Source organism: Camelus bactrianus, chromosome 4, assembly GCF_048773025.1.
Source record: "Camelus bactrianus isolate YW-2024 breed Bactrian camel chromosome 4, ASM4877302v1, whole genome shotgun sequence".
Lineage (NCBI taxonomy): Eukaryota > Metazoa > Chordata > Mammalia > Artiodactyla > Camelidae > Camelus > Camelus bactrianus.
In genome coordinates this window covers 45,107,978-45,133,786 of record NC_133542.1, presented here as the reverse complement: position 1 = coordinate 45,133,786, position 25,809 = coordinate 45,107,978, and the positions used below count along the sequence as shown (strand labels likewise).

General features: G+C 40.2%; 1 pseudogene; it reads left to right on the top strand.

Moving 5' to 3' along the window:
- LOC123616264 (ras and EF-hand domain-containing protein-like) overlaps positions 1–25,809 on the top strand; it is a 218,416-nt pseudogene that overhangs the window by 171,755 nt on the left and 20,852 nt on the right.

Sequence of the window (25,809 nt, the reverse complement as noted above, 5' to 3'; positions counted from 1 at the left end):
GATTCTTGACATTAAATTTTTAAAATATTCTTAACAGCATTTTGCATTTCTTGGTTTGTTTTCTATTTTGTGTGTGGGTACGTATGGATTTTTTTGTCCCTTTTATTATTTAACCATACATCTTATTTCATAGACTTGTACATCTTCTTTAGACATATTATGGTATTAATGCTTGGTCTTTAAAATATTTTATGGGAATTTGTCTAAGTATTTTATGAAAAGGTTTTCAGTTAATTCTCTTGGGTTTTCTTGATATAATGAGTACATTTTAAGGTAGAATATATGAGTATCTACAGAATATACACGCTTTAAAATGTGTCACAGTGATAAGCACATGAAGTTCTTAAACTTGAAAGTCTCTGACGAAAGATAATACATGAGATAATCACTTATCAGTTGGGGAGAGTCACACACTAAGCTCTTTATGGAATTCATCTGCTCTAAGGTGGCATTTAGGTTGTGACCTGTTGGTGTTCTAGAAGAAAGAAAGTGATTGTACTCAACTTCTTCCTGTGAAACTGTGTGTATATCAGATACAGGGTCTAGAAATGGATTTGATTGGGGAAAAAATCAGGTCATATTGAATAGACATAAATTAAAACTACTCAGGTGTTTTCCACTCATTTACCACAGATACTTGCTATGGATACACAGTTCTATACTTACAGATCACTGGGCTCACGAACTTCTTTTAGATTTACAAATTGACGTGTTTCCCCTCCTGTTTGCTACTTCACAAATGTCATCCCTCTTTCTAATCATACTTCTATCCATGATCTCCATCACTGATGTAGCAGTTGGTAGACCAAGTAAACTTCTCAGAGCCCTACACACTTTTATAGGAGAAAAATCAAACAATCAAAGTAAACAGGACAGAAGACATGGTAAATTTACTTCATAATAGCCTTAAAGCCTGATTTTAATTTAGGCCCACTTTGTTATTTATGTTTAAGCCCTGTTGCAGATGGAAATTCTCTTTTCCTGCCTTTCTTTTTGTCTTTTGTCAAGATTGTGATTATAGTCCCTTTGATCAGCTTGCTATATATATTTGAATTTCACTTATAAATGTCTTACCAAAATATAATGAAGAAAAAAGTGAGTATAGGGTATGCTGGGGCTAATGATAAGCCACTATTAGAATTTTACTACTGATTTTGTCTGTTGGACAAAAGTAGCTCCCTTGGGTGATTGAGAACTGACAAAAGGGTGATTCAGCTGGCACCATAGTTTTCCTGGGTAAATGATGGTGGTGGGCTTCGCTGAGTGATAGGCAGGTCAGTCAGTTCCCTAATTAGGAGGTCATCTTCATTACAGAAGGAGGCTGTATCTCTAACTACACTGATATGCAACAGAGGCTCCAGAGAGAGAGCTTCGTAAGGATAGAACGTTGCCAGCAGGAAGAATTGAAGACACTTTTTTTTTCCCCATTCTGGCTTGTTTCCAAAGGCCAGGATGACACTAATTAAAGCACAGAGGAGAGAATGACCCCTTGACTTAAGAGCTTATTTTGCTGCATTTTCAATTTCCTTCTGACATTGAGATTCTAGGCTGCGTGGCTGCTGGTAACTATGGCAACATCTCCATTTTTTAATGGGCTTTCCTGGCACTCTCTTAGAGGATTATCTGCTTCAGGCTTCCTCGGTATCTTCCATTTATATTTTACTCCCATGTCTTAAAGAAAACATTCGATCGATTCAGATGCGAATCCAGAACCAGTTACACTGCATTGTTTATCGCACCCCAGCCAGTACTTCAGTAGTTTAATTTATAGAGAGGTGATCAAGTAGGGAAATAGATGACAGGCACTTGGATTTGCCGGAGTCTCATTGTTTTACTACAACTCTTGGAGCAGTGGTACCTCTTGAGCAGAGCCTGGTTAATTTTAGCAGGATTTACTCATTTATGAGAGAACAGAATGTTCTAGTCTAAAAGTGATAGTGATGGGAAGTTCCAATGGTGGTTGAAGAATTTGAGACACGTTACAGCAATATAAAACCTGCCCTTACATTGCATTTCTCACATGAGCAAATTTGTTTTCCTAGAAGAAAACATGAAACACCATTCTTGTGCTCATTAAAACACTCAGTGGAAACCTGTGTCTGCATCCTGTGGTGCATGAGGTTTTTATATTTTCATCTAGGTTCTGCCAGAAATGAATAAGAACAATTATACAAAAACAGAGTCATGTCTATTCATTTACTAATAAACCATCAGGCGTGAGAGGCAGATCACTTTTCTGTGTGAAGCATTATGATTTCTAACTAAAATGTTTAGGATATTTCATTTCATTTCATTCTTGTGCAAGTAATATGAATCATTTGGCTCATCTGAGAGGCAGGACTGATTTTAGAGTGTGGACTCTGGAACCCAATTCCTGGGGCCAAACCCCAGGTATTTTATTAGCTGTGTGACCTTAGTGTAAGTCACTTATATCTCTCTGTGCTTTAGTTTCCTCATCAGCAACATGATGATGAAAATAATAGCAGCTACCTTAGAATCATTATGGGGATTAAGTGAGTTAACATAGGAAAGAATTTAGGGCCCTGGCACAAAGAAAGCACTCTGTAAGCATTAGGAAGTATTATTTGTTTATAATGGCATTAAGTTTTTCTTTATTCCAAATAAGTATTATTTGTTGTACATAAAAGCTCATGCTACTGATTTAAGGAAAGTTGTCTATTTCTTTTGTTAATAAGCATTTTTTTTTAAAAAAAGAAAACATTTATTAGTATTACTTGGCTTGAGTAAAACCATTATGAAGAATTTTGAATTTTCATTATTAGTACAGGGAAGACATTTCTTCAATGGCACCAGCTTAATCACTCACTGGAACCCAGTGAGATATCAGAATTTCAGTATTTATGGATAATAATGTGAAATTTAAAGTACCTCCAAGTTTTCTGTTATTAATTTGAAATTAGAGAAAATGTGCATTTTAAATATGACAGAAATGAGAGTTTTGTGCACGTATGTTTTTTAATTGAAAGGCATAGATTTCTTACTAGATATGTGTGCTCTCACCATTATGGGAACTTGGAGAGTTATTTTAGGGAAAGTCTGTGGAAGCTTTTCCTTGCCCATGTTAACATTTAGAAGCACCCTCCATGGCATCCTATGTGAAATGTTCAAAATCTCTAACCTGGGTCATCTTTGATAGTGTGCACAGGCCACATGTACTATCTGGGTCTATCATCTGGGGAGCAAAGATGATAATACTTAGGATTTAAATTAGAAAGTTACTTTGCTTTTAATGTTGGCATGGCCGTATCTATGTGGAGCTATCTTATGTTTCCGTTTATGCTCTTCTGAGATTGATGACTGTGCATCTATGCAGTAGTTCTGGGGAAGTGGAAACACGTTTGCTGCAAACCTCCTTCCTCCTGTTTCCTTCACTTTCTGCTATTCTCCCCTCTCACCTGTCTTCCTAAGTCCCCCAGTTTTTGTATTGAAACCTAGTAACTAGCCCAACAGAAGAGTTTGCAACCCACAGAAGAATTAATGCTTTTGAAGAGCATCCATAAAATATTTAGCATGGATTTTGTTAAGTCAGAATTATTATTTTTAGGAAGTCCAACCCGAAGGCCAATTAAAAATGTTAATTAGTAGAGATTTTTGATGTTTCTGCCTATAGACTTACTTTCAAGAATTTGTTTCTTAGAAGTATAATTGGTTTATGTTGGTAGAATCATTGAGAGTGATTTTCTGGCGTTGGTGTTTTTCAATCATGTCACATGTGAAACTAATATGTGGCCAAAGCTGGGAGCCACTTTTCCAGGTCAGTGTTTCTCAGAGTTTATGTGCATGAGGATCACCTGGAAGACTTAGACTGTTGAGCCCCACCTACGGAGTTTCTGATTCAGTGGGTCAGGGGTCAAGTTCCCCAGATTTCTAACACCTTTCCAGGTGATGCTGATGCTGCTGGTCTAGGAGGATGCTCTGAGAACTAGTGATTTAGGTTATACAGCAATCCTTTGTCCTGGAAGAGGCTTTTTGACTCCTGAGATCTAGGTAAACATTTGCTTAAGGTTATCAAAATTCCATGCCCACAATTTTGACAAATTCTGGGGTGAGACTTTTGCGCTCATGTTCCCTCCTGTCTTCTCTTGCCTCTTGGGCTCCTGCTTCCTCTCACATGGTCAGTGTTAACTCAGCCTCTTCTAGTTCATTTGTGAGCAAAATAAACTTCAGTAAAAATGTTTCAGGAACCCTAGGAAGGGCTTACAACACTTTCACAAGTCGTTCCACTGGCTCCCTGACAGCCTGTACCTCGCTGGCTCCAGCCTCTCTCCATCTTTCTGTCTTCTCTCTCCTCTCCATTGTCTTCCTTATTCACTTGTCAGGAGAAAGAAATATCCATCCTGTCTGTGAAAAGTGGCAGAACTATCACATGTTATTCTGCAGAGTCTTTTCTCCTGCAAGAGTGTATCAAGGTGTTTTTCCAAACAAAGATGGTTCCATTCTGGGAGTAATTCTGGTGCCAGATATTAAGATAATGATTACTTTTACTTCATTATTATTAAATACACATCCAAATGATAATACTGTAACAATTATCTGGATTTATCTACTTTTACCATTTTTCTAAGAATCTGGAAATGAAAGTCTGACGCCTTTAGATTATTGCCCCTGTCAACTTTACTTTTCTGCTCGATTTTTATGGGTCTGGAAATTTTATTAGGTGTGTTCATTGTGTTTCAGGAAGTTTCATTTACAGCCTCAGCTTGGTTGGGAAGGCAGGACCAGTAGGTGAGGAGGGATGGGGTGGGGTTAGTGGATAGGCAGGGCCACAGAAAATATGAGGGCTGAATTTTTGTAAACTTCATAAAAAGTACATTTCACAAACTATTCTAATAACTTTTTGTCCCCTTTTCCTTTCCAGGGTTTGTTCATTGGCTAATTATGGTCATACTAGTTTGGAATGTGTGAAATTCAGTTTCTGCAAGCTTGTCACCTGGAATGTGGTTAAAAAACTGTAAAAACTGTAGATGGTAAGAAAATGTTGATTTTGCCCACCTGTGTCTTTTTCAGTCTTAAATGTCATCATGAAGTGAAGAGGAAACTTGATGTTAGCTGTGCGTTGGTTTGTGCTTCTTTATAAATCCTCATGGTTGTTTCCATTTTATTAACAGAGTTCTAGCAATCATTAAATATTTCCCAGGAAACAGCTTCTGGCATCTTCTTTAAGACTAAACCAAGGTGACTTGCCGCTGACCATTTGTGGCCTCCCTTCCCTTGGTCCCAGCTCCTACTCTCCATCTTCCTGGGCTGCCCAGTGCCTGGGGTGGGGTTGGCCTAAGTAGATTTTGAAAACAAACAAATAACCTAAGCCCTTGAAAAAAAGGACAAAAAAAGAAAAAGGCTAAACCAATTTTTCATGACCTCTCAAATAGCAGAAAATATGTTATTTCCTTTACTCTGGAATTCATAAAAAAATTCAGAAAAAATATTTGGAAGAAGTTAAGTGAAATACCTTTCAGTTATTTTGGCCTCTGTCCTCGGGACACCATTTACTAGAATTATACACGCTAAGGAAATAAAAACAGTTCAGGAGTAACCAGAGTTGAAGTTACCATTTAAGTGTCCCATATTTCAAGAATTATTTTATTAGTCCTAGTCCACTCTGTGAAACCTGAGCTCTTTGAATGAAATCTAAGATTTTTGTAATAATCTTTCATGAAATGGGGGAATCTGTAGAACAAATAAGGGAATACATGGAACAAATACTTCTATATGGGGCCCTGGAACTTTTTAGGCTTCAAAACAAAATATTGGAATAGTCTGAAGAAATTCCTTTTGCCAATTGTAAATCTCTTGTAAAAATTAACTGATAATTTATTACTGGAAGACATGAATTGAGAGCTTAAAAGACATAATTAAATCTACATTGTTTTAAGAAATCATCTCTAAAGGTATGGCATTCTCAACAAATGTGTCGGTGGGCAAGAGTTCTATCTCATTGTATGGTGCACATGTGACTGCTTACTTTTTTTTTTTAACGCTAACTTAATTTTATTCATTCATCTTCTATAACATTAAAGACTTGTGAAGTAAGGAACACATATAACAACATAGAAATCCTGATTCTGTATTTCCAATTACTACATTAGTTAAAAATGAGTGTCCTAGTTCATTGCTAAGCTGAGACTCTTGGGTATTGGTGAAAAGAGCCTTATTTGAATATCTCATCCTTTGAATTCTGAATTATATGATGCTTTCCAGAGGAATAGGAATGGCTTTAGAGTTTCATAGATCTCCTTCTGACTGATCTAGTTTGTCTCATTTTGTACTTCTGGGAACAGGGGGTTTAATCTTTTTTTGGTCTAAAAAAAGGGATTAATATTTTAACATCTCTTCATATTACAGAACTGGGGACAACTTTCAGGCCACCCAAGAATGTACAATTTCTCCATTACTTTGGATGAATATAAATGTATCTCTGATCTAACAATGTACACATTTGCATTCCCAAGAGCTAAAAGTAATTTTTGAGTATTTGAAATAAAATTCATAGGCTTCCCTGGAAAAAATCCATTGTGGTCTTAGAATATGATCTGCCTATTGTTAGAATACATATCTGGGAAAAAGTTGAGTGTGTCCTGGGCAGCTCTAAAATAATTAGTAAATAGATAACAAGGAAATATTGACGTAATTATCATTCCAATATTACCAACATTAAAATGAACATAGCTGCCTAATAGTTGTGTGTAATTATTTATAATTTATTAAACCCTGCCTACTTTCAAAAAGGCTTTGGGACTTTCTATGGTTAAAAACTCTCATGACCACACAACACACGCAGCTGAGGAATTCAAAATGATACAAAAAAATTTTAATCAGAAACCAGCTTGAGAAAGAGCAGAAATGGAATTGAGGTCAAACTGAGTACCGCAGTTTAACACTAAACATAAGTTGAAATCACTGGCAGGGAAATTAGTTGGGAAACACCATGAAACCATGGTCCTCTTTGCCTTCTAAAAGGAGGCTAGGCAATTCTTCATTAAAGGCAAAATTAATACATTTTAAGCAGAATTTGTCATAGGATTCTTCTAAATTACTGAGGAGCCAAAAAACTTAACAACCAGACAAAATTGCACAAGGTTCTGGTGAGTCGATATTTTCTTATTTTAAAAAATGTTAATTAAGTTACCGTTAATAGAATTTCCACTTTCTTCCTTCATCCTATCACCAGTCCCTTGTGATGACCTTAATTCTTTCCCTGTAAGTTGAATTGTTATGTTTTTTACTGGGTTTGAAGAATTTTTAGAGGCACTGGAGCTACCTTCAGGGTGGAAGCATGGTTTGAAAATAAGGGGATTCTTTGGCATTGCATTACCTTCTTTTACTTCTTCATATAGAGCAGGGTTAGCAGACTTTTTCTGTAAGGGGTCAGAAAAAATAGGCTCTGCAGGTCACCTGTCTCTTGCAGCTGCTCAGTTGTGCTCTTGTAGCATGAAAGTGAATGGGCATGACTGTGTTCCAGTAAAACTTTATGTGTGCCCAGTGAGTCTCTCTCACAGCAGGGTCTAGCATCCTTACCATTGGAACACAGCTAGTCTTTAACTTCAGACATTCTCACTATTTCTTCACTTATGTGACAGATTTAAAAAAATGTATCTATGATTCTCAAGTTTGATGGTGTTGCTTGCCTTTGAAAAATGTGAAGTACAAGTCAAGGTTACTTTAAAGACTTTTCATTCCTTTATCACACTTAGAATCTAGGCTCACCTGTATCCACTCCACATAATCTATGGCCTGTCTTTTCCTTTTTTTAGGTTGAAGATTCTCTGTCTTCATGGCTGCACCATTACTTCTGACCTGTGCAAAATAAAAGCAGCTTACAAAAGAGTATTTCATGACATGACTGCCCGTACCTGCTAATATTTTTAGGAAAATAGAATTTCTAGCAACAAAAACTTTGAAAATATACTTAGTTAAATATGAACAGAAAATTTCCCAATTAAATTAAGGTATTAATTATTTTTGAATTTAGATTGAGATAGCTAATCAAGGGGTAATTGCGCATGAAATTTTGGCATCTCATACAAAAATAATGCATTTTTATATGCCAAACATCTTTACCCCTTCCTGCCCAAATAATGATAAATTTAAAAAGTATGAAATTTTAAATATTTGTATTTTCTTGCTTGTTTCTATTATTTATTTGTAATGCATTTAAACTTTTACCTGAGATTACTGATTGGTACACGGCAATCTACTTTTCTCTAGTCACTGAAGAATGTATTATGAGAGGAGAATAAGTTGGATAACTCTGGAAGGAATATTTTCTCCCTTATAACTCACAGTTATTTAATTGTATACACCCCGGTTTTATGTGTACTACAGCCATGTCAAATGTGTTGATTGCTGCAGGACTTGTGTCAGGGCACTGCAGCGGCTTCTAGGTAGCCCATGTATTCTGTGGAGTCCTTTCACAAACTGCAGACAATGCCACACCCTTAGACTTGAGTCTCTGTAGAGAATATTTCATGCCAAGGAAAGAGTTGTGCACTGCCTTTGGCTGGGTTACCCATACCCTAAGATGAGAATTCCCGTGGATGTGGAAGGTTAGGGGAATAGGGGAGGTAGAACCGGGAAGGGAAGTAGGACAAGCGACAGGTAATACTGACATCAAGCAATGTCACCCAGCAGCTGACTGTCTTAGTCCCACTGCTGAAAATTATGCAAGTCAACTCAGAGTTGTTCTACATAGAGAGCAAGGGAGCTTGAACACCATCCATTGTTCAAGGTCTGCTTCCAGAGGAGATACAAATTGCCAGGCACCTATGACTCTCTGGACACATAGGCAAAGCAAACTCTAGCAGCCTAAAGGCTGTTCTCCAACAAGTGACACAGGGGCCAATTGTTGGATGGAAATGCTCTGGGGATCTGAGGGGATGGGCAGAGCAAGATGACATTTGGTACATGCACTATGGAGCTATGGAGGGAAACATGCAGCTAACTTGTACCAGGACATCTGAGTTTGAATCCTAGTTCTACTAGCTGTGTGATTTTTTTTTTCTTTGTTGCTGGTAGGAATGTGTAATTCCAATCACCTTGGAAAGCACTTAGTCAGTTGCTTCTAAAGCTAAACATTACCTACCATGTGATCCAGCAATCTCATTACTAGGAATTTACCCAAGAGAAATGGACACATATGTTCCTTCACACAAAGACTTTTATTCACAATAGCCAAAGCCTGGAAATTCCCCAAATGCCAATCAACAAAATAATGGATAAACACACTGTGGTATATATGTATAATATAACCCTACTTGTTACTAGAAAGGAATGAATTCCTGAAATATACAACAATATGAATTAATCTGAAAATGCTTATGTGGAGCAAAAGAAGCTAGGCACATTACAGTACATGCTGTATGATTCTATTTACATGAAACTCTGGAAAAGACACAATTAATTATGTTAAATCTAACCTCTCAAGTCCTAGGTATGGGGCCCTCTCACAATGTGGCAGCTATTTCTTCAAGACCAGCAGGAGAATTTCATTCTAGGCTGCTCAGAGTCTTACATAACATAATGTAGTCACAAGTGTGACTGTCCCATCCTATTCACATGGCCTGGTCACTTTGAAAAGGAGGGGATTATACTGAGCATGTACATTAAGGAGTGGGAATGTGGGGACCATTGTAGAATTCTGCTTAATACAGTTGGCTTTGTCTTGATATCCAGAATTTGAACTGAGATGGATATTTTTCACTGTATTCAATCTTTTTCTCTATTTCCTGCATATATAATGTGGAATGCAAACTTTTGTCTCGACTGAGAGGTGCAAGCTGTATGAGACACATGATTCACCAGTGTGGGGAAAGGAGATGAGCTTGGTTATCACGTAATCAGAAGTTTGAAACTCAACACTTCTCATTCAGTTCTAGTACTGAACGCCGACTCTGCTCTGGTTTGTGAAATGGTGTTTGATACTGTTTGGAGCATTATAGAGGTATGTAATTTTTTTTTTTTTACAATGGAAGATTTACCGGAGTCTGACTGCCAGCACATATGCACATACAACAATGCTATATATTGATTACAGAAATAATATGTAATTGAAGAGGAGTTTCAACTGGGTCCATAATTCTCTATCTTCTAAAAAAATAGATCTGATGCAAATATGATACCATGTTCATATTGGCCACTTTTTGGGTTCATGGACGTTATTTTCTTTCTTCATATTTATTTAAAGAGTAAGTACATCACTATGATGTAAATTCGCTGACACATTGTTTTTTGTAAAATTTTCAAAAATTTCCTGTAACTTCCTTAGGAATAGTAACCCCTGAGTAGATACTCACGAGAAAACTAAGACACAAGATCTTTTGGGGCTGTGTTTGAGAGAGTTCTTGAACGTACTAATTGGTCCCTCAGTGGAATGCCATTACTTGGATATCTAGTTCCATCTTAACAAGCTTATCAGATTTTTCTGGGGCAGAATAACTTCAGTGTTAAGTCAGGCTCTGAGGAAGGCTTTTGTACCTGCAGGGACTACTATAGGGTAGATTACAATAGGCTTCCATTAAAAGCCTTTCCCATTTACTGGGTGAAGAGGAGGTTAAGGGGTGGTGCTCATTCCTTGTTACAGAAAGTTAGGTCAATTTATGATGTACTGAAAAGGATAATTTCTCATTATAAAAGGATAATGACTCATTATTCTAATCATTGTCTATCATGAGATTTCCCAAAGTATGTTCTCAAAGGCACTAACTCTGTGGAAACAAAAACAAACCCAAACCCAAAACTAAAGGCTTCCATAGTTAAATACATTTAGGAAATAATTAGATTAAACACGTATAAACAGCTTTTTTTTATCTCTTCCAAGAACCGACACAGTAGGATTCTTTTCCAAATTTATTTGTGTTTTAAAAATGTATTTGATCACAATAGTATCTTCTCACTCTTTTGAGAAACAGGCTCTAACAAGATTATCTCTGATTTTTAAAATCCTTGAGCAGCCACAAAGCAAGTTGATTTTTCTAAAGTTATGCCTTTTCTACATGTGGGGTTTTTTTGCGGGGTGGGGGGCGGTAATTAGATTTAGTTATCTATTTTTTTCCTTGGAAGTACTGGATTGAACCCAGGACCTTGTGCATGCTAGGCATGGGCTCTACCACTGAGCTATACCCTCCCCCCATGCCTTTTCTAAAAAGGTACACACTCCTTACCTAACAATTCACTGGCTCTCAAAGGCTGCTCTGTTATCTCCAATTTCTCACTAGCTGTTTCTGGATGCTAAGATAGAAAAGAAATGCCTCCTATTTCTTTCTTCTCCTCTCTTCCCTCTAATTGTTAAAAAAATTAGAGACAGATTATATAACTTGGCTTTCCTCTGCATATATTGCTGGGGGTATTCAAAAACATTCCTTAGTACCTTGTGAGGTACTTTAAACACTTAAAAACACACAAGGCCACCTAACAGGACTCCTTTAGTAATCTTTTTATAAGCTAAAGAGTCCTTTCATAATGTGAATCACTCCTCAATAGAACAGACTAGAAAGTCCAGTTCATGGAAAAGAGATGTTGAATAAACAGTGTGGAGAAAGCCAAGAAGAAATTCAGAAAAAAATAAAGTTGAGTCTGCAACTCACACCAGACCCAAAATAAATTCCAGATGAATCAGAGTTTTAACATGAAAAATAAAGTAGTGAAAAAGACTAAAAAAGAAAAGAAAAAAGCATTCCTGTGGCCTGAGCTGACCTAATACATGTTAAGCTTTGTCCTTGTAAGTGACAGGTCACAATGAAATTGTGGAAACTTTGGTAGGAAAAGCAGGATCCAACTCTTCCCCTGAGGCTGGGAAATGGTTTGGTTAGGCAGAAGAGAAAAAAGCTAAAGAATGTTTGATATTTACATTTTGTCACGATAATAAGGAGCTATCGAGTTAATCATGTAATTAAATGTGGCATATTTGAGTGACAGAGTCCTGATGGAGGCTAAAGGGAGAAATGTTTGGATATATAAGATGGGACCAGGTTTCAGAGGATTTCGGATGTCCAGATGAAGAGCTTAGCCTTGGTTCTCTTTTTGTTGGGGCACCTCTGGGGGTTGATCGGCTAGGGTGCAGGCGTTCTCAACCTCAGGGCTATTGACATTTTCAACCAGATAATTTTTTGTTCTGGGCACTGGGCCTGTGCATCATCAGATGTTTAGCAGCATCCCTGGCCTCTGCCTGCTAGATACTAGTAGCATCTACTCCTTTTCAAATTGTGACAACCAAAAATGTCTCCAGATATTACCAAATGTCTCCTGGGGAACAAATTACCCCTGATTGAGAAGCACTGACCTCCAGAGTGAGAGAATAATTGGTGTTTACAAAGGGCTGTTCAGGAGGTTGACAGGACAGGAGCCTGAGCAAATGTATTAGAAGCTAGGTATGGTCAATTGTTACAGTAAGGGTCTCCAATAGAGTACATCTCCCTGTATCCAACCTTGTATAATCCCCTCCCCCAATGACTTAGGGCTTGGCCACATGACTTGCTTTGATCAATGGAACATCAACAAACATGACACAAGCTGAGGCTGGAAGAGCATTTGTGTATAGGGACTTACTCTCTTGGAACACTGCCACTATGTGACAAAGCCAGTACATGTCCAGCTAACAGGCAGGACCAACTTCCAGACATATAAGTGAGGCACTCTAAGACCATGCAGCCACAATAAAGCTACCATGACTATATGATCTCAGGCAAGCCAGCAGGAAAACCACCTACCTGATTGATGGCAATGAAGTTATGCAAATAAAATGGCTGCTGTTATAAATCACTAGGTGTTTGTTGTATTGTGGTAAGTGCAATGAAAGGTTATAGTAGGTCTGGAGTAAATTAAAGTCAGTGGAAATGAGAAGATGTGTACACACAAGACATTTGAAATAATCCAGGTTTCCTGATGATTCTTCAATGAAGGGGCTTATCAAAGAATATAAGAATTTAGAGTTGAGTGCAAAGTTTAGAGGGAGTTAAGCTGCATGAACAGTCTTCAAGAAAGCACTTCTGCCTAAGCAGTGAAAAATATTAACTAATCTATTTTGAAAAATACAGTTGTTTCTTAATTGCTGACAGAATAATGATAATACTTCAAAGATTCAGCTTAGTAAGTACACTTGTAAAGCTTTAAAGGCATTACCAAGCTAGCCACTTTTTACTTTAAATGGAAAAATCAATCTTTAAAATAAACAGGAAATCACATAAACCCAAGATCAATAACAATTTATATTGCACTAATAAAAAATTCATTTCGTTGTATAGAACTATCTACTTGTATAGAACTATATTCATTTAGCAATTTGATTGCTAAGACCGGGGCCTCTCAATAGACTGCCTCTCGTAATTTACCAGTTAAATTTACAGATGGCTATTATCAGTGGTATTTACAGCTCGATGGGGGCTGAGAGTGTTGCCCTTATTTACTGTACTATTCAAGAAGAAACAGTTTCTCAGATGTTTAGCACTTAGCTTTCTGTTTAAGAACACCAGCTTGAGGAAATGTCAGTCAAATCCTCTATTTTTATTATATTAAAAACAATCGAAGTAATAAGCAATAAAGAGAATCCAGAATGAGAATAAATAGAATAGAGAGTCATAACTAATAGAAATGGAAACATACAAAAGCCTAAAAAGTGGAGGGAACTGATGCGAATAAAGTAAAAATCACCCATATACATTTTCACAGGCTATGAGGATCCAAAGGGAACATAGACATAAGTCATAAGGCAGAGTGAGGGTCTCGTGAAAATAAGACAAGATTAAAAAAAAAAAGATTAAAATGGATGAATTTTAAAGATCATATACCCATTATGCAGCCAGTACTAAAGCATTGTTGAAATAAGTGTTTGAGATCAAAGGGTAACACATGTATAATTTCCATAAGATTTGTTTAAAGAAAAAAAACTACCTCAGTCCTTGTTTAAAATTGCTGCCTGCCAAGGATGTTGGTTAATTTTTCTCTCAGGTTGAGGAGACAAGGACTGAGAAAATTATTTGGATTTGAAGATCTGGAAGATCTGTGTGATTGCTAATGAGCATTAACTATTTGGACCTAATGTTGGACGAACATGAAGCAAAATCAGAATGGGGTATTGTGCTAAATCTTGTACTTTGGTCTGTGAGAAAAGTTTTCCCTTTTCCGGAATCAGAAAAGAATAAAATACACATAACTAAACAGTTTGGAATCCTACCCCCACCTTCCTTTTCCCCTTTCCACAACTCCTAGGGCCCCAAACCCAGGCTCCAGAGCCCTGCACGGAAAACACAGCGGGGCTCTGGGACGCGTGGGAACCCGAGCAGGGCGCTCCTCCCAGGCTGGATGGATTCGGGCCCCGCTGGAAGGTGCTCGCGGCCGCTTGGGGCGCTGAATCGCAGGCGGCCGCTGCTGCGCGGTGCGCGCGGCCAAGGGCGCGCTGTCACCGCTTCGGGGCTGGCAGAGTCCGTCCGGGATCAGCGCGAGGAGCCGCGTCGCAGCGTGCCGTCCCGACCCAGCCACACGCCCCGCACCACCTGGACGTTCGGGTGTGTGGCGGAACCAGCCAGATTGGCCGAACTCGCCGCAGCTCCTTGGGGCAGCATGTGGCCTCAGACTCCCCGCTGTCGGTGCGGCCAGCCGAGGTGGACTGCGCGCCCCGTTGCGCCCGAAGCCCTCTCGGTCATCCCCGTCAGGCAGGATGGAGGTGGGCGGGGACATGAGGGAACTGGCTCTGCTGCGCTCCGCCTTCGTCGCCTGCGACGCAAACAGCTCGGGGCGCTTGGAGCGCGAGGAGTTGAGCAGGCTGTGCGCAGAGCTGCGCGTGCTGCGGGCGGACGCCGAGCCCGTGTTCCAGCGGCTGCACGCCGACCACGAAGGCGCCATCACATCACCTTCCCGGAGTTCGCGCGCGGCTTCCGCGGGGCCCGCCGCGGGGGACGGCTCTGGGGCCAGAGTCCGCCGCGGCCCAGGCTGTATCCGACGCCCGGGGACAGCGAGGAGGACGAGGGCGACCAGGACGCGGCGGCGGCGGCGGCGGCGGCTGTGGCCGCCCCCTGGGACCTGGCGTGCCCCAGCTGAGCTTGACAGTACTTCCAGTCCAGGCGCGACTTGGGTTCGAGGCCAAGTTCATCCCCAGGTGCGTGTGAGGTTTGGAGGGCGGGAGGTAGTGGATGTGTTTCCTGTCCTCTCTGGGGCACTGCCGTGTCTTCCTCTTACACTGCGGGACTTGCGCGCTCTGAGTTGCTTTTCTCCATTCATCGACTCACTTTAATTATTTCAAGATGAGGTCCCCTAGAGTTAAGGCAAGGGGATGCGTTCAGAGTCAGAATCTGGGGAGAAAGTTTTACTTGCTCATATATGAGCCCTGCAAAGGGCACTTAGTTAACACTGGCCAAAGTGGAATCCGCAGTGTGCGGAGATTCTTCCGTGACACGGGTTTAGGAGCGCTCCCCGCACCTTCACGGCATAATTGAATCTAACCTCCTACTCTAGGCCCCGAGGCTGCACCAAGCGGCCACCCTGAGCTTTGACCCGGACCGTTCGTTAGCCAATTTGGCTTTCTCTATAGTAGTTTTTGTATTTATTGTTTTCCTGCTACTGTGTAGAAACCAAGACGTTGTTGTGCATTTTATTGCTGCACACAAATATTCTTTGATGCCTACTGTGTGCTAGATATTTCACAAGTTCTTTCGTATAATTTTCAAAATAATCTTGAGGGCGTAGACTTTCTTATCTGAGTAATGGAGAAATTTATACCTAAAGACGTTAAGGGACTTGCCCAGTTAATAAAAGAGAAGCATTTGATTCAAGACGTTGTGAATTGAAAAACTCGCTTTTTGTACCACAGAATAAAATGATAAAACCATATGATAAACTCTCTACTCTTCTGGCTCTGACAGAAATAACATAACTTCAACATCGAGTTACTTATCTTAATTCTCAGGCGAAAAGGGGATGCCTGCAGGTTTCCCGCATGGAGGGGAAGATACTCAGGTTTTATTTAGTTTAATTTGCATCTGTCTCTGCCTGGAGTCATGGTGTTTCTTGAGCTATTTTGACTTCTTCCTCAGGCACTATAGTATGTTAATTCTATAAAATGTTTTTCTGCTTTCTGGATTTTCATTGAAATTTTATGGATTTCTGGCTGTCATTATTAGGAAGATCTGAAAGCATCGTTTTGGTTGGCAGTTCACATATCTGAGACAAAAGACCCAGAAAAGGAAATAGCCCTGGAAGGCAGCAGTGGGCTGGCTCACCCCTTCACTGCTTAGACCTGTAAGGCTGGAGTCCTCACTTCCTCCTCTGCCCAGTTTCTCCCCCAAGTTTGGAAAGTTTGGGGGATACTGGGCATGGAACGTGACTGATTGCAGTATAAGAGGGATTGTATAGGGAAGTGGGTGTAATGACCATCTTTTCTATTATTTTCAAATGAGTGAAAATGCAGTGTCTCCAGGAGGGAAGTAGAAAAATTTAAACTTTGCTATAAGCCCTATACCCCCAACCCATTTTTGTGTTGTTTTTATTTTTTTCTTTAAAATCCATTGATCATTACAAAAACCCAGGAAATTTAACTAAGGAGAAAACAAATGTTCAGCTGAGATCTAAGATCCCAGAGCTACGGAGGAGACATGGCACTAGACTGCTGGGTGTGCGGGAGGGGGTGGAGGGATGGTCCCCATGGGACAGCTTCAGTCATGAACTTTGAATCATCTTTTATCTGTAACTTGGTTGGGGTCCAGCTAGTTGAAAAAGGTAGCAGTATTAGGAATAAGGAAAGGTGAGCCCACGTCATATTTTATACACACCCGCATACACACGCACACATACACACACACTGAACTATTTTCAGTGTTGTTAAATCTCGGTAGCAAATATTTGACACTTAACCTTTAAATGATCAAAATGACCTTCTTAGTTAGGGTCAGCATACAAACCAGGACTTAATATTATTGGTGACATTATTATTACCAGGATGCCCTTCCAATTCTTGAAGTTATTAAATTTAATAGCACTGGTGTCACCTGGTAGACTTGTGTCCTGAGCCGCACCCCTGACTAATGTGAGATTGACAAGTACAGTATTTTCCTTCCGTACTTGTTCAAGTGGAAAAGGGCTAAATTGAGTTGCTTCATCTGATTGAACTGTTCTGAATGAACATGAACTGCTTTGGTAAGTTGGGTGGCTTCCGTTCCACCTCCTCATACAGCTGTTCCCCTTCTCTGCCTCCCATTTAAATGTGATAGCAATCTTTTGTTACTGACAATGCCATTGCCATTATTTCAGCCAAATTAATTCTGCAAACATTACCGAATGCCTGTTTTCTTCCAGGCACTGTCTTATGTACTGTCGTAGGTCCCTGGAGACAAAGAGAAGGAGGAGATGTGGTTCATGCCCTCAAGAAATTCAAAGTGTGGGTGAAACATTTCTCAAAAATTTCCTCAAAGAGCTTGTAAAGGCAAGAGAGTTATTTGCAGGAAATGCCATGTATTGTGGGCATAGCCCGACAGACTCCCTGTGAGCAGGAACTTCATTTGATTTTGAGTTTTTATCTTAAAAAAGTCATTTATTTGTTCATTTTACACTGTAGTATATTGGGGCTTGTTTTGTTTTTGGGGTTTATTTATTTATTTATTTATTATGATTATTATTTTTTATTTAATGGAGGTACTGGGGATTGAACCCATGACCTCATACATGCTGAGCACGCACTCTACCTCTGACAGTGGCTGTGGGGATGCAGTTTCTGTAGAGGCGCATCCCTTGTCGGAATTAATGAATGTTGCTAATTCTCATTCCACTGATTTTGCAAATGTGTGTTGGTCACATAAATGTTTTTGAGTGATAAGGATAAGGAGTTTATATCTGGTTTATGTTTGTTCATAGTTAAGTAACGGTATTTATGTCAACTCTGGAATCTATAGGAGGTACTTTCTTTTAAGAAGGTCTACATGTTAATCAAGTGTGAGAAATACTGTTCTAATAGGACTTGAATGCCTCAAGAACTATGTAAGATTGAACATATTAGTTTCTCCATTTCTCATTGCATATTGATCTCATTGGTCATTTAAATTGAGGGCATAATATTGTGGAAGAAGTTCATCTTAAATTACTCCAGTCTTAAGGATCAGCTTTGTCATTTGTCCACAAGGGAACTCTTCTTGCCCTTTTCTTATGTCATTCATTCATTCCTTTATTTAAAAACTTTTTTTTTTGATATCCACATGTACCTGGGACTGCGCTGGGAACTGGGTGCTTGAAAATCGTATCAGTCAAAAATCAGTTTCTTGGCCAGTTCCTTTCTCTCCAGAGGCGATGGAGTGTAATGAACGGAAGGAGTCACAAGGTGATGGTCTGGGTCCAGCTCTCACTGGGGGTCAGAAATCAAGCAGGCCAACTAAATTCAGGGAGTTTCTTCCTCTCTTCAATAGAGAAGTTGTTTCCATTTATTCTGTGTGATAGTATTACAGTTCCAGCAAGAGAGATTCTGAGTCTTAGTCAAATTATCTCCAGATTACCATCTTTTCCCATCCCATGGGCTGTGACTTATGTCATGGGGGGAGGCTCACAAACTCAGAGGCTCCGGGGCCAGGCAGGTAACACTGACCCGGTAGAGTGGAGTTGGGGCCCAGTACCAGCCTCTGCTTCATCTGCTGGAGGGATGGACAGATTCTAGGGTGCAGGATGTAGGCCCAGAGTTGCCAGTGATGCCAGCTTATAAAGGATGGTGAAAAATCCAGATTTTAAGTAGAAATTTCCAATTTTGCATACTCTGTGAAGGTCAAAGCATGGAGATGGGTAAAAAACTGTTTCCAGTTTGCAACCCCTGTTTCCTGCCTGTGCCTTGGTAAATCCAAGGGTCATGTGTAATCTTGCTTTGAAGATCCTTGTGGTTGTGAGCATGTGGTCTCATGGCTCCCTAATTTAGATCTTTAATCATTGCTTTCTTCCGCTTCCAAATCTGTGGGTTAGTGTTTTGACTCGAAGTTAGTCTGTCTTTATTCTTCTTTTGCTCTTGGATGTTCTTGTGCTTTTCAGAGTTACCTTGTTCAGGCTCAGCAGTTGTTGCTGTAAGATGTTTTCTACCTCCAGGTTATGCTGCCCTGATGGGTGTGTCCTTGGGGGAGAAGGGCTGAGCTCTGAAAGCACTGAGCTGCCCAGAACACCTTGGGCCCTGCTGTCTTTCTTACTCTTCATTTGAAGCTGGATGTACTTGTCTGTCACAGTTTTAAGACATGTAAAAAAAAAATTGATTGGAATGGAATGATTTCTGATGAAAAGTGAGGGGATTTGGTGATGAGAGGTCATATTTTCTGGTACCACAGTGGTATTTCCTTTCATTGTTAGAATATTTTGTCCTTCAGGGAGAAACATTTTTATGGGGGTAAAAAGATGCTCAACATCACTAATCATCAGAGAAATGCAGATCAAAACCACAATGAGATATCACCTCATATCTGTTAAGATAGGATGGCTGTTATAAAAAAAACACAGAAAGTAATAAGTGCCAGTGAAAATGTGGAGAAATTGGAGCCTTTGTACATTGTTGTTGGGAATGTAAAGTGGTGTAGCCACTGTGGGAAAGAGTAAGGAAGTTCCTCAAAAAAATTAAAACTAGAACTACCATATGATCCAGGAATCCCACTTTGGCACGTATATTCAAAAGAATTGAAATTAGGATCTTGAAGAGGTGTCTGCCCCTCCATGGTCATTGCAGACTATTCACAATAGCCATGAGGTGAAAACAGCTTAAGTGTCCATTGACAGAGGAATGAATAAAGAAAATGGGGTTTATATATACAATAGAATGTCACTCGACTTTAAAAAAAAAGAAGGAATTTCTGCGGTATGTGACAACATGGATGGACCTTGAGGACATGGGGTTAAGTGAAATAAGCCAGTCACAGAAGGAGAGATAATGTATCATTCCACTTATGTGAGGTATCTAAAGTGGCTGACTCTTAACCAGTGGTTGCTGGGGGTTGGGGGATTGGAAAATGAAGAGTCGCTGTTCAGTGGGTTCTAGAGTTTTAGTCATTCAACATGAAAAAGCTCCGGAGATCAATAACGTGCACATGGTCAACAATGCCGTCTACTTAAAAGTTTGTGAAGAAGGTAGATTTCATGTTACATGTTTCTTAACCACAGGAAAAGCAAACATCATGAAAACACGGAAATTCTTTTTTTACAGAGATAAGACATTTGGATAGCCACAAAAGCTCTGTGTCTTGTATCTTTTTGGATCAGTCCTAAATACAGGCTCTGTCCCTTACCTGTATTCACACCTGTTGTTTTTAGGTGACCAATGCAGAAACACTGGAGATAATGACACATTCTGAGAGCCCCTTCCCACCACACACATGCTGAGGGCAACCATGCTCTTCAATTTCAATTTTTTAAAAAATTTATTTTTGGGACATTTTGGGGAATGTTCAGCCATGATACCCCCTTGTGATCATTTAAACTACACAATTACGGAGCATGCCCAAGTGGCCTTGGGTAATGGTATCTCTGACCTAGAGTGTTTTTTTTTTTTTAATGTCTGAATAGGAAACAAAAAAGAGCAAATGAGTTACTCATTCTGAAATCTGAACCCCTCTTGGGGCTGCTTGGTCCTGAGGTGGAGGGGTCCGGGAAAGATGGGGCAGGATGTGCTGACTTGTTACCTATCTCCTTGGGCAGGGTGGCTGCAGAGTTCCACCACCTGATGTGACCCAGTCACCCCGTAATTCTTGCTTCTATAGAATAGAGTTACAGTCCGCTCTGGCTGAGGTGGACGAATTTCTGAGGAGTCAACCTATATTTGCTTGGAAAAATCCATGTGTTAGGATGTTCAAATGCCATGTTTTCTGACGGTCGTGCTATAAACTAGTGTTTGTGATGCAAATACTATTTCTTTTCCTCCTTGGGGATCTGGTGGCGTAGCATGTACTTCAGTCTGGCACAGGTGGTTAGCTTGGGGATATTAAAGATAAATTACAGGGCATGCATTTCTGCTCTAGTACATACATGCTGGAAAAACCTTATATTCTGCAAACACACGCAGGACATATGAAAACAAAAGTAGGGATGGGGTGGATCTCTCCATATCTATGCAGCTTTGCAACCAGAATATTCAAAAAAACAGTAACAAAAAAACCCAGAAACTCAAAAAACCTGTTGACCTCGGGGGCAAGCTCACTGATGCTGTAGGAACATGTAGTGTGGCAGAGCAGCCCTAGTCTTGAGTACCGATTCATGGGAGGCAAAAGCAAGACACCAAGCCAGAAATAGGGCTAGTTTGATGCTGTGTGTACAGATCCAGAGGTTTTATATTGGTCTGAAAAGATAATGCACGGCCTCTTTCCTCAAAGACTACAGTGAATAAACTGTCTTCAGGCTGATAAAAATCCGTCCACGAAAGTCCTCACATCTAGTAGACAGGTTGTCACAATCCTAATGAACCTGGTGAGAATTAAAATGTTTTGTTAGAGGTGAGCACTTGGGCCGTAAAAAGCGACCCACTCTGTAGAATGATATTTAAAATTAAAGTTCTTATTCAGCAGCTGAATAAGAATTCAGTTCTCATTGGATTCAACTTATTCAACTAAGTAAATTGAATAATCTTACTCAAGTCTTTTAAGCAATGCTTGGGGGTATTCACTGTGAGCCAGTACGTTTGTTTATGTGATTAACCGCAATGAAAGTACAATGATATAAATCGTTGTGTTAGTCAGGGTTCCCCAGAGAAACAGAACCAAAAAGATGTGACTGTGTGTGTGTATAGAGGTGGACGGGTGGGGTCGGTGGGTGGATTTATTTTAAGGAATTGGCTCACATGACTGTGGAGGCTGGCAAGTCTGTAATCTGCAGGGTGGGCTGGCAGAAGTCCCTCTTCCTTAGGGGTGGTCAGTCTTCATGTAAAGATCTTCAACTGATTGGATGAGGCAGGCCCACATTGTGGAGGGTAATCTGCTTTACTCAAAGTCTAACTGATTGAAATCCTCATCTCATATACAGGGGACCTTCGCAGCACCGTCCAGACATGTAGGACCAGATATTTGAGCACCTTAGCCTAGCCAAGTTGACATGTAAAATTAACCATTGCAGCTACTAAAAAAATGTTTTTCAGATACTCTGTTTTTGAGATTCCTAATGTTATGGGAATCAGTTTTGGAGAGATCAGAGAGGATTTTTTTTTCTGCTTCCATCTTATAAAATATGCACCAGAAAATGTTCAAATATTTATTTGAATCTGGAAAAATCCCTACACATATGTTATATGCTTCTTGTACCCCTTCCAAATGCCTAAACATTTCAAAACCACATACCAATTTCTGGGGCGACTTTAAAGTCATTAACATATTTCTTTCTACCAAGAAGAGGCTTGTTCTACCTGTGTTCATGGCTCTGAGATGCACCCCCTGGGGAGATGAGCGCTTATTCACCCTGGTGTCTGCCCCTCCTTTCTCACCCTACAACCTAACTCTTCATCAGAATATCCGTGGCCCCACACTGAACCCCTCGCAGAAAAGGCATCCTGGATTTAAGCAGCCTCAGCCATGGGGCACATCATGCCAGCACTTTCCCAGGCCGACTGCCTGCTTGCGTGCTCTCTGCTTGCCTCCTCCCCCACTCCCCCTCCCTGCTGCAAATGCTATGGACGGGAAAGGTACTCTGCCCAGAAGTCCAAGTCTGACGTTTTAATGAGAAAGAGTACAGAACTCCCGAGAGTAGGAACATGTTCTTACTTCACTGTCCCCAACTACTAGTTTTTGTCCCTGAGTTGGTGGTTGCTAACAGGGGTGCAATTTGAGAGGCAGAGGGAAGCCCAGGACGTTCTACCAGAGATGGTTCCTAAAACTCAGCCGTAAGAAGGCTGTGAGTTCCACGCTCATATTCCTGGGGCGAGGCATCTCTCAGCTCCCGGGAGCTCAGCTGACTCTGACTTTACAGAATGTCTTGTCTCAGGCGTTGGAGCTCGAGGCCTCAGCCCAGCAGCATGGGCAACACCTGGGGGCTTTTCTAGACCTGCAGACTCCAGGCCCGACTGCGGACCCACTGAAGCCTCTGCATTTTAGGAGGATCCCCGGGAAATTTGTGCGTGTATTAAACTCTGCCGAGGAAACGAGCAATGAGGGTTTGGGATTTGGCCACGTTTGGTTGGGAGTTGCTTTTAAAAAGGTGGAAAAGCCCCAGCAAGAGAATGTGGAACTGAAGTGGAAAAGATAAACATCACCATGTGCTTTCAGTTTTGCCTGGGGTTGCCTCTGGTGACTTGAAATCTGAACTGTGAAGTGTTCATGATTGAATGTACCATGAAGATAAGAAATTTAGACTTTACCAAGTGCATTGTGTAACATTTTGTGAATGCACTCTTCAGAGACACACACACATGCAGGAAAGGGCTCAGAGCTTGGTGTTCAGCTTGCTGAATCTTCCCAGATGGAATGCTTGCATATTTAGCATCCATGTCAAGAAACAGCCTGGTCCCCAGAAGCCCCTCTGCTCCTTGCAGTCCCTGCAGCCCCTCCCTGACCCAGTCAGGACCTCTGGCCGGTTCTTTTCCTTACTACATGGGTTTGGCTTCTTGCACTGAACATTAAGCTCGTGGGCTTATAGCTGTAGATGTGTCATTTCCATTGCTGTAGAGGATTCATTGTGTCAAGATAGCACAGTTTATCCATGTTTCTATTCATGGCCATTTGGGTCATTTCTACCTTGTGTCTATCACATATTGTGCCATGATGGGCAGTGTGTCACATGTCTTTTGTTAAGCATGTGGACTCACTGAATGCCTTGCTTTTAAGAACTGTTTGAAAAGTGACTTCCACTTTCCTTACCAACACAGGTCATCATTATGAAGCTGATTTTCATCCTGGGCTATAGTGACGTCCCCAGGATTTGTGGGGATGTTCAGCTTGCCTTTTTCAGTTCCTGTGTGCATTGTCTGTTCTTGCTGTCAGGCTGCCAGGTTGCAACTTACTACTGTCAGGTCTTCTTTCTTTCCTGGGTACCTTTGTTTACTGAAGATTCAGAAAACAAAAGGATCAGATATACTAGAATTGTGTTTTAAATCCCCTTTTGCATGCAGGTTATTCCTTTGCCAAGGAGGGGGTGTCTCACAGGCTGCTGTTCATTCTTTCCTGACTTTCAGTCTTTTTTGGTTTCTTCATGGTGCCAGATACGTGAGTTTCAGATGGCTGGAGTGCTGCCTTCATTTTGAGATTATTATTATTATTTTTTTGGTGATTTTATTCCTTTTTCATTTTTATGTATATTTTAAGTCCTTTCCCCGTTTTGTTCATTTTGAAAGTTCCCCAAAGTAGACACTGTAGTTCTAAATTATCTTTGTAGAAATGATGCCATTTAGAAAGGGAAGCACAAAATACGGATTTTTATTATTATGAATACATGTGAGAAGTAGGCATCTAGCCAAAGGGGGCATGGTCTTAGGCTGCGATGAAGCCACAGGAGTCTGGCAGGATTTGGGCTTGCGCTTAGATCTTGGGCCCCCACCCCATCGTTTGTTGTTGAAATTACTTTTAATGCTTTTTTTTTTTTTTGAGTTTTGGGGGAATGTTACAAAAACTATACATGGAAATAAACATACACTACTGCTTTGTGGGTTCTCCTTGTCCATTCATGCAGATTATTGTAATAACTTTATTATAGTTCCTTCTTTAGCACCACTTGCATTTAAAGAAACCATTCAGCATTTATTTCCATTTTGTTTAGTAGCTTTTAGGCCAGTTGTACACCCCAGGAGGGATGTTAGCCACACAGGTGAGAGAGGACAGCTCATACCTCAGGGAACCAGAACTGGAAACCAGAGCAGAGTAAAGGTTTGGGATGAAAAATGTAAATGGAGAGAGATGCAAATACACAGCTGACTGAAAGTGCTTTTTCCTTATCTGATGAGCCAGTGAGCTGACATGATGACTCAATTAAGGAAGAGTGGTTTTTCTTTTCTTTGCACTCCTGAGGGGTTGAGGTCAGATTCCTTCAGGAGATAGAGTTTGCAGATCTGAAGGTTTGCTGTCTGAGTGGTCTGTGGCTCTGGGAGCACAAAAGCGGACTAGTTTTCAGGGCACCTGATCCTGATGTAATGTGAAAAAGTCAGATTTTAATAGGATTCTTGGCTACCTTCTTTTTAAAATCACATTCCAGAAAATCACCCTTTGGTTCTTCAGAAAATCAAATGAAAAAGTAATTAAACTTTCCTGCAGGTTGCTGGGGAAGCAATGAAGTGCAAAGCTGATGAGCAGTGGAGTGCATCTCAGGAAACTTCTGCCTTGTGGAAAATACACCCCAGGTGTTATTCAATGAGACCAGGAACCTCTCAAAGGGTTTTAACTGTTGAAATGTTGAAATGAAAGATGTCAAAAATATTTTATTTTAAAGAGGAAATACGTTCAGGAAAATATTTTTGTTAGTTAATTTTGCTCTAGTTGGATATTTTTTGGTCTGTCTGCATAAACAGGAGAGACTGGAAAACCATTATTATTGGTTTGTCTTTTTGTTTGATGATTAGGTAGCAAGGTAGGTAGATAAAAACCAATGACTCAAAATTAAAAGTAGATTAAAAGATCTTCTTATGATATATTTTTTATAGTAACTAAACAGACACTAAGTTTTCAGATAGTTCAAAGATGTCATAGGAATGAAATTCTCATTTAATTACATGATTTTTCAGAGGAAACTCTTGTAATCTTTGAGAAAGACTTTTGAGAAGGCCAGAGCAGCTTGTGTACAATCTCTAAAAGATTTTGTGCCAGGACCTTATGTGCTCGAGCATAAGGTCAAGATTTAACTGTTCAAGCTAACAATTCTCCTTACACAATAGCAATAATTTAAATGCCA